General features: G+C 41.7%; 1 long non-coding RNA gene across 1 annotated transcript; it reads left to right on the forward strand.

Moving 5' to 3' along the window:
* Positions 1–1,347: 1,347 nt before the first annotated feature.
* LOC125942238 (uncharacterized) lies at positions 1,348–7,051 on the forward strand. Its single transcript, XR_007464925.1, has 2 exons — positions 1,348–2,300; positions 6,921–7,051. It is a non-coding gene; the product is annotated as an uncharacterized LOC125942238 (long non-coding RNA).
* The last annotated feature ends 3,075 nt before the right edge of the window (positions 7,052–10,126 follow it).

Below are 10,126 nucleotides of genomic sequence, written 5' to 3' on the forward strand. Positions count from 1 at the left end.
GCAACTTTCTCCTCTATATTAGGTGAAGTAAGGCTACTAAATGGGTAGAGTGATTTTCTTCCTGTCTTCTCTGCAGTGCTAGATGAGTTCACGTACGGGGAAAAACTACCACTAGACAGTGATCTTCCATTTCTGGACCGCAGGGTTTTCTTTGGTTAGTGTTATGTATGCTGGAGCTATGCCCAATGTTTGGAGGAGGGTATTCTGCCTTCCGCATCGGCACACTTTTTCGCTGTGAAGCTCATCACAGGAACACCAAAAGGCTTCCTCAAGAAATCGAGGCATCACCAAGTGGAGGAGAGCTTCTGAACCCATGTCTAACATTTCCTTAAAGTGTGGTGGCCACTGTTATATCATATTCACAAGGTCAGTCATAGTGTCAAAGAGACTGTTGGGAAAGCTGGAACTTTCCTTTTATTTTTCACGTTGAGCAATCGGGGTACATTGTGCGAAAAGGGTGACTCGGACCGAGCCTTGACGCAAAGTGTAGCAAAAGGCAGAACAGCAGTTCATCAACTGTGCGGTTGTTGTTTACATTATCCCGCTATCCAGCAGCTGCAACTACGCAGGACAACAAGCCTAGTATATATATGTTTGTCTGTAAACAAAATTCTTTGCCTGCATTCATGTTGTCTAGCCTTCTCCCGTCTTTTCGTGCTGTCCCCAAGTAATCGCATAGGTACACTCTTACATAACTTGCAATTATAACATTCATGCTTGGGAATATAATCGGAAACTGTGCCATATGGATGACATAATTCATTACACGTGGTGTTAAAGTGGCTGTGCAGTCTGGGTAGGGGCTTCAAATCTGCTTGTTATAGCAATTCATAAGTTGCTTCCAAAACTTGAGATACAAAGATTCAAGCTATGTCTGTGAAAACAGTGCATCATGTTACAAGGAACTGTTAGAACACTCATGGGAAATAGCTCGGTATTGCAAGAGGTTGTAGAAACTTGATTCAACTTGCTTTCTACAGCATTTTATAAAGATGCTTTTTTAACTCCCGCATCTGTCGTGTTGTCTCATCACAAAACTGTGAACAAATATGAGTATTATGCCTTGAGTTTCAGTAAAGATTACATGAATATGATTAATCCTTTCTGACGTTATGCACACAATTCAATACACCAAGATAGTGCATTAATAGCAATGGCATTGATTAAAGTAAGGATATTTAAAATGTGTCCTGTACATCTTCAAACTCTTCTAATTGAAATAGTGCTGCATGTTTGAATTACACAGGCAAATTGTTTTAGTAAAGGAAGTATGAAGGTAGATGGTTGGGTACTTTGCTTGGTATATGTAATTGTATGTATGTCACTTCTTTCATCGTTTTTCACAGTGTGTTGCGCCAGTCATAATTTTCGAATGGCTGGATAGGTGCTATTCAAGCCTGGTAGACATGAAATAGTTGATGTTTGCAAATCTGATGTACTTGCACTGAGTTTTTGCATGGAGTGCACATTCCATAAACTTGACAAACTCAATAAAGAACTGAAAACTCCTAATCTATTGTACTTCTGTAAGCATTTTATGAATATGAAGATGTAAGAAATGCGGTGAAGCTAAGTTTTCAATCAACACAACTAATTGGCATGTGAAAGGGTTAAGGAAAGAGGCTCCTTGAAACAATTTCTCGAAACATCGCAACATACCACCTGAGGGTCTCCAACCTTAACCTCTTACTACTGTTTTGCAAATCACAATATTGACTGAATGCAATATTTTTCTGACCAGTCTTTCATGTAATGTAAAGAAAGTTAACACGCCTAGTCTTACATGAAGATAAATTCGAAATCATTTATTTATAGCACTCACTTAGCAGCAGTTCGGAACTTTTCTTTATCAGTATAGTACTTGTGATTCACCTTTGTATTGCTGAGTACAGGTAGAGATATGGTTAGTTGTTTACTAGAAAGGATCCCGAATTTTCCACCTTCTGATTGTAGCTTAGACCGTCACTTGTACTTCACAAGGAGTGGACTGTGGTAGCTAGGAAATATAGTTTTCCTGAGAATTTCCATGCATGCAATTTTGATTCTGTCTGCTAGCATGTTTGTATTACAGCATGAATTTCATATATTAGAGGCTCCATGAAGGTATATTCTGTCGTTGAATGTCTATGAGATGGTTAAGCAGGTTGACTGTATCTAGTTACAACTCCTCATGTCCTGTGGCAGTTACGTTTGTGTGGTTTGGTGCTGTCAGTGTAAGCTTAACATTTCTTTCCTTCTCCCAGGAAGGACACAAGCATTGAGGAGCCATTTGACCTGCCACTACACTGATACAGTATTTGGTAGGTTCTATTACAGGTTTTCTTTCGTGTAGTAGTACCTGCTATAATTCTGTATAATGTGTTCAGACCTTTAGTCAGCAGGCTGTTTGACAACAGGTGTTTACAAATGAATAACTGACAAGATTTTCAAGGTCATTAGTGATGCAATCGTTGCACACTGCTGCATTTTTCTGCAAATTAATTGATGAGCCATCCAGCAAGTGCTGCTCTCCTGCCTTAATGCACAAACCTTCAAATACTGTTAACCCTATATCACAAGTGTACAGCAAATGGAGATGACTGTTCACAGCGACAAGTTCATAATGTTTACTTACATGCAAAAGGGAGTCAAACGTCAGGTACACATTTGAAGTTTTCCAAAACAAATTCATCATCATAGTGCATAAATGAACAAGTAACTTAGCGCAATAAAAATACACAGGCACAAGAAAGGGAGACAAAGACAAGCGCTTGGTGACTCAGAAGTGTGTGACATATATGTTCCAACCAATTATTATTTTCTAAATTTTCTACTGATCCAGGATTCCTGTGACTACTTGCCTTAGGTAACATACTCTGTTGCCTTCTTGCCCTAGAAAACATAACTAGTGCCTTCTTGCAGCCCTTTAAACTGGCAACATCTTCACCACCGACAATAGAGCATGTTCAGATAAATTCAACTAGACATGCCTGGTGACCACTTAATTTTGGTGAACAAACTTCATTTTGTGCCCGAGCCTGACGACAATGAAATCAATGATATCTTCTATTTTGTTGTAGCGCAAGCTGAACGACAAGGACAACAGAAAGGAAAATTTGACGCACAGCCAGCGTTAACGTTCAACAACAGATTCGTTTCCAGTTCTCATCACTATATATACCCTGAAAACGTCATACAACACGTGTAAAAGTTCGGTAAACATGAACTAAAAAAAAAACGGGAACCACACGCATGCAGTTTTTTAGCCACATAGATTGACAGACATGTAGACGTTTAACGCGAACAAAGATCGCATCATCTTCCACCTGCTTCTACTCATGATAACTGTTTTTTTTAATCTAGGTTTGCGCTTGCATCTTTGACAATGAAGGGCAAGAAAACCATCAGCAGCCAGGTATTTACTTTGTTATTGTGTTCCTGTCATTTATACATCTACCAGTTTGACCAATGTAGGACCGTCCACACTCAAAGGAATGTCGTATAAAACACACGTGATGCAATCAATGAATTTGTTTTTATGTTCATTTTCGCATGCAGTATCCGCAATTCTTTCTGGCTTTGTCTTCCTACACAGGCTCCCCAATTTATTAGGAGCTGAAAAAACTATGTTGATATCAGACCTTCCAGCAATCTTTATTCTGTGGGAGAAACTATGTATGTAGGGGATGACAGCAACCTTTCTTTTCTTTATGTCGGTGTTTGTACCATTCACTTGCTCGGAACCTTTTTTCACTTGGCTCGGGTAACCAGCGCCGCTTAAACGTGAGACTTGCCATCTGAAGCTATTGTGCATTAGGTGCCGGCATGGCTTCTTGAGCGCTTCACTGAAACACACCTTCATGATTCCCCCTCTTCAAGTTTTGTATGCACGGAATGAAATGGAAAAAGTGGCTTACTTGCCCTAGGTTCTTAACCCCAGCAGGTTTTGTTATCGGTGAGCACAAAATTAATGTGAAGGAATCCAAACTTCCCGTAACATGGCTATCCTGCACCTAATGCACGTTTGCTTCGAACGGCAAGTCTCACGTTTAAGCGGCTTTGTTTACCCGAGCCACGTGCTCATGTCAGTCACAGCAGGACTGCTTAAAAAGGCACAGCAAAAAGGTTCTGAGCAGGTATATGGTACAAGTACCGATATAAAGAAAAAGATTGCTGCCATGCCCTACATACATAGTTGCTCCCACAGATTAACGATTGCTGGAAGGAGTGACATCAATGTTGTTTTTTCGACGCCTACTAAATTAATGAGCCTGTGTGGGAAGTCAAGGCCAGAAAGAATTTTAGATACTGCATGCGAGAAGGAACATAAAAGCAAATTCATTTATTATATCGCGTGTGTTGTATACCGCATTCCTCTTGGGTGTGGAGGGTCCTACATTGGCCAAACTGTTAGATGTATAAATGACAGGCTATGAGAACACAATAACAAATTAAATACCCTGGCTGCTGACGGTTTTCTTGCCCTTCATTGTCAAAGATAAGTGCAAACCTAGATTCAAAAAAGCAGTCATCATGAATAGAAGCAGGTGCAAGATAATGCGCTGAACTATAGACACTAGAAACATATCAACATTTGGTGACGCATGCATCAGTAAGCCTTCAATTTCATTATCCTCGAAAGAGCTTGATTATCTTTGTTCGCGTTAAACGTGTACATGTGTCAATCTGTGTGGCTAAAAAAACTGCATGCGTGTGGTTCCTGGTTTTCTTTAGTTCATGTTTACCGTGCCTTCACACATGTTGTATGACGTTTTGAGGGTATATATAGTGACGAGAACAGGAAATAAATCTGATGTTGGAAGTTAACACTGTGTGCATGTCAAATGTGCCTTTCTGTTGTACCTGTTGTTCAGCCTTGCGCTGCAAAAAAAATAAAAGATGCCATACAAACAAGCCCCTATAGCTACGCTCATTGTTAGTTTCGCAAGAAAAAGAATTGTCTTTGAAAATAAAATATAGAAGCACCTGTTCAGTTGGAAGCATTTTTTTCTGGATTCTGCCAAATCCGTATTTTGATTAATCCCAAAGAAAAAGTGTTGTGGCTATGGCTCTAAGAATATTTTGGCACAGACTGCAGGCAAATAGCATGAATTCCAACTAATTACCACGGAGTATCCCTGCTACGATATAAAGTAAAACTTTGAAAACACATCATTGCACATGTTTTAAGTTCAGTGTGTTTTTCTCTGCATCTATTAACAGCACGGAATTTGGCCATCCTGTTGCCATTGAAGTCGCAGACATTTGGGCAAATAGCTCTGCCCTCGTTGACTCTCGAAATCCACGAGAAGCGCTCATATTTGGACATTGCTTTAGTTTGAGCTTTACTTTAAAATTTCTTTAGGAGAGGCGGAATTCCGAAATTAAGCACGTCACCCAAGTAATGCTGTCTGGAACGACATGTTGCAATATTTGTTTGGTTCTGGGGTTGCCAGTCAAGGAATGGACAGAATAAACGGCACTGCCTGTAGCTGCCACATATGGGGTCCATGTGTACTTGTTGCAGGTTCATTTACGTCGCGAAAGTGCTACAGGTTACTTCGAAAAGCACAGACTGACAAAATGGCAAATTTTTGGGGGAACACAGCGACTTATGTGGATTGACCTTGGGTGGTGTGTCTATAATTATAACTCTTTAAGGGGGTGGAGATAGTATGTTGACACACTGACGACCATAACTTTCAATTATCATTGCTTAAGTAAAAAGTATATTGCACATTGATACTTTCATGACAAAAACCAACCAAATCTGAAAGAGGCTGAAAGGCACATATGTTGTATTGCAAGGCATGCTTTCTTCATATTGTTGCTAATTTATAAGCTGGTCATCTGGACAGTACCTCTGGCTTGGTTGTTTTGCATCGGAATTGTACAACATGAGTGGTTTGAGCTCGTTTTAAGAGTGCTTCATTGTTTTGGGAAAACAGAGGAATCTGCAAGGTTTTCTATTAGAGCAGTGAAAGTTGAAAGCCATGGTCCGCAGTATGGTGGGGGTCGTGGTAGCTCTACCTACATGCAGAAAATGTAATCTCTGACTGTCAATGTGCACATGAGAGTTTTGCCTGTTCCAAGTGAGCCATCAAATAACTTGGGGAGATTTCATCTGAAGTTTTTCATGTTATAAGGCGAGGAACATATACCAACAAGGCAGAGTATGACATTTTTTTAGAGCACTGGTAGTTACATTTGTGACTTGGAAATCATTTATTGTTGATGTATCTGACTAAAAACGGTGATGATGGTGGTACAGTAAACCTTGTTACAAGAGGCACCCAAGGGACTCGGGAAAGATGTCTCTTGTAACCAAGGTCTCTTGTAACCAAAATTCTAAAAACACTGAGGAGTCGGACTAGACCACTTTATTATACATGAGCACTAAGTGTGTTTAACCTCATCTTTGATGCGAATAGAGCTGTCTCATGGAAACATGGCTATGGCTCCGGAGTTTGCTTACCGCCATACAAAGCGACCAGCACCGTATACGCTGTGACAGAAATCCAACTCAATGGTACTCTGTCACAGAGTCGGTGTGGGAGCGCGACTATTATAGAAGCATAATGGCAGAAAATTCAGTGAAATTGGTAGTCTCAACCATGTGAGGAATGACAGCCGGCTGCGGAACGAAACAAAATAGAGCCAACGGAGTGAAAATTGCAGCGCATACCGGTTAGTACGACGTTAGCCGCATTACGTGAGCGTGTCTGGGTTGTGTCTCTTATAAATAGTGAAGAATTTGCTCTAGGGACATAAAAAAGTTGTCCTTAGTAACCGAGTGTCTCTTGTATGCAATGTTGTTAACATGGCGAACATAGGAAAACCAACCAAACCATTTTCAAATGTCTCTCATAACCGAGTGTCTCTTTTAACGAGATTTTACTACTAATAGAGAGTCTTAATTGATTGTTTTTTTTCCTTTTCAGGCAAAGGCAGGAGGCATCTGCAAGCAACCAGTCATTCCGATTCTCAACCAATCCTTCTAGTCAGCCCATTTCTAGTGTCTTATCTTGCAAGTTTTTTTCAGTAAAGCACAATAAACACGCAGTTTCGTTCAGATTCAGGTGGCTTGTTGCTTTTTGGGCACGAATTTGTATGTATGCTTTGTACACGTCATGTACAGAACTCAAATGCAACATGGCAACACTGACACGAAGATGAAGCGGTGTAGAAGACAGTTACACAAGGAGGAAACGTGCACACACAGCATTTTCAGTGTGGTGTATGTCCACTTATGTGCATTGATTTCTGCCCCATTTCAAGCTATATCTGATGTGAGTTAGCCATGTTGTAATGTACAACTTGGTATAACTTATTTCAATGAAACAAACAATTTTCTCATTTGCTGGAGATATACACCCGCATTATCATTTACAAAACAAATTTTGCACCTGTTGATACGAAGCAAAATAAAGCTGAACAAGTTTGTACGGATTCATGGTACAGGCACGCAAGCATAGAAGACATGGACACAAGAAGAACAAAAAAAAAGGTGTTTCTGTCTTCCTTTCTGTTCTTTTTGTGTGTTTCATGTGCATACCTTTCTTCACTACGGTCTGTCCGTTTTTAATTAGGAAAGTACGGTGCTCAATTTACAGAATTTCCGTTCTACGGAGCTCACCGTTTTGTATTTGGAAAATACAGACAATTCCGTGATCACAACTACGGAAATAACCATTTTCCATTCGACGGAAATCACCGTTTTCCATTCGACGGAACTCTCCGTTTTCCATTCGACGGAAATCACCGTTTTCCGTTTGACGGAACTCTCCGTTGTCCATTCAACGGAAAAATTTTTTACAGACTATCCGTTTGACGGAAACGCTGTTTTTCATTTACGGAAAAGTGTCCGGCAACGTTTTACCTTCAACTTTCACCGTAAACTGAAAAAATTTTTTTACAGTGTAGTTTGGTCGCATACTTTAGTTTGTATTTTTATTGCGATAGCAATTATATGGACACTTCAACCGGATTTCTGCCGTCGCCGTCACCGTGAGGTTCCGTATAGATAAAATCTTCGCCGCGTGCCGTATGCCCGGGCGGAAGCGTGCGGGGACGCGCGCTATCACGGAGAGCGAACGCACTCAATCTCCCACGCGCAAGCAAGGAAGCGGAAAGCCAGCGCCGGAGGGAGCAGGGGGGGGGGGGGGCACTTCTCTGCCAACAACCGCGCTCGTCGCTCGTCCGCACAGTCTCTTATCTCTCCCACGCGCAAGCAAGGAAGCGGGAAGCCAGCGCCGGAGGGAGCGGGGGGGGGGGGGGGGGGGGCGCACTTCTACGCTGTCAACAACCGCGCTCGTCGTTCGTTCGGACCGCACCGTCTCTTATCTCCACACGGCTCTGACCTTTATGCTCCCTGCATTCGCCGCTCAGTTTCCGTAGAAGCGATAGACCGCACGTACATACGCTCGCTGCCAGCGTTTTGACAGTCGTTGACTGCAGTCATTCAGTGTGATCTATTCATGTTTGTTTGTGCGCGCTCACACCACGCTTGTTCATTCAGTTAGTAATATCGGGCCACATTTTCCAACGCACGCTACACATGCAATGCTGCCCAGATCGGCAGTGCAGCACTACAGGTGTGTCCCTTCGCACACGCTGCCCACGGTAAGCGCTTCTCATCAACACCACCGTTTCACACGCGCCTTCTCGTGGTCATCGAGGCTCTCTTCATGTCGGTCTACTTACGCCGCAGCACACCTGCTTACTTAATCAGCTCATGTTTACTACAATTCATATTGCTACCAAGGCCGCTCACCTTACTTCGTATGACATTGGTGTGTTGCTATCGCATTCATTGCTTCGCCCTTAGGGCGAAACTGTGACATTTTTTCTGCTAGGGGCGCTCAACACGACTCAATATTTGATCTATTAATGTACATACGAGTATAATAACTGACAAACACAGTTATGGTGTAATTTTTTAAACAAAATAAGTAGTCTATTGTTTTTATTGAACTTCTGTTATTAAAGTCCGTGCTTTGTTACTTGAATAAAGGTTTTGAGGCCTCATTGACGGGTGATCAGCAACAGGTCACTGATATCAATGGCAGACCGTGCCGTTTATCGATTCAAATTGTGCGGCGGTAATATTTGCGAGCGGGTTGGTAGTTTCCTTTGAGTAGCATCGCGCCGGTTCGTTTTAATTAGATATCAATAATATCTGTCAGTTTATGCGTCGAACATTCGATAGCTGCCACCAAGAGAACTTGTTTAAAGACGGTAAACTTTATCAGTTGCGGCGTTTCACCAGCATAACAGCTGCATGCACGGCTTCCGCCGTAAGTGATCTGCCGCTTCTGGCCGCGTAATGACATGCTGCTTGAAAAAAAAAAGTGCTAGCCAGTGCGAAAATTCATCGCTGGAACCGAGCAGAGTCGGCTTGAAGACCACCCATGAAAGCGGATAAACCTTGCAGCCCCTGGGCGTGTGCGCCGGTGAGTAAAAAAGCAGTGCTTCGCATTTGTAACTTTGAATTTCTTTGAGAGCGAGGCGGATGAAACAGATTCCTGTAGTCATTTCTTAAAAGTAGAAAATGGTAATAATTATTAAGTTATTGCCCTTCCAAAGCAATTCAAACGAGGCTCATGCTATTTTGACAAGTTGCTAAAATTGCTAACATGTGTACAGCGTAACTAATGAAGTTTTGGCTGTTTCTGCATAAATGACATACCGGGATAAATTCACTGCACATTAGTGACAAATGTACTTCCGGTGATACAGTAGATTAATTGCATTTGAGACATAATAAAATTAACGTGTTTATTACTAGTATCTGGCAGAAACAATTGTCAGCTAATCGAGGCTTGACTAACCACAGCCCACACAAGGACACCACTGAAAGAAATGCACACTCAAAACTGTTTTGTGTGTGTGCTTTTCTGTCATGGAGCGTTTTGTGCACTGTTCTTTGTCATACATGAATCACAAGCTCACCCACATTTCCACTATAGTAATTGGGGCTCTTTTTTCTTTCGACTCCAGCCTCCAAGACGCTGCTCCTATTTGTACTTTTTTCAACTCTATTGGACTCTATTGTCTCTGGATGTGCAAGTCAACCGTCAACGTGCCACCACTGGAAGTAACATCAAGGGCCTGAATCCTCACAGGGTATGTTTTTGAACACTTCAAC

The sequence above is a fragment of the Dermacentor silvarum genome, chromosome 1, assembly GCF_013339745.2.
Source record: "Dermacentor silvarum isolate Dsil-2018 chromosome 1, BIME_Dsil_1.4, whole genome shotgun sequence".
NCBI lineage: Eukaryota > Metazoa > Arthropoda > Arachnida > Ixodida > Ixodidae > Dermacentor > Dermacentor silvarum.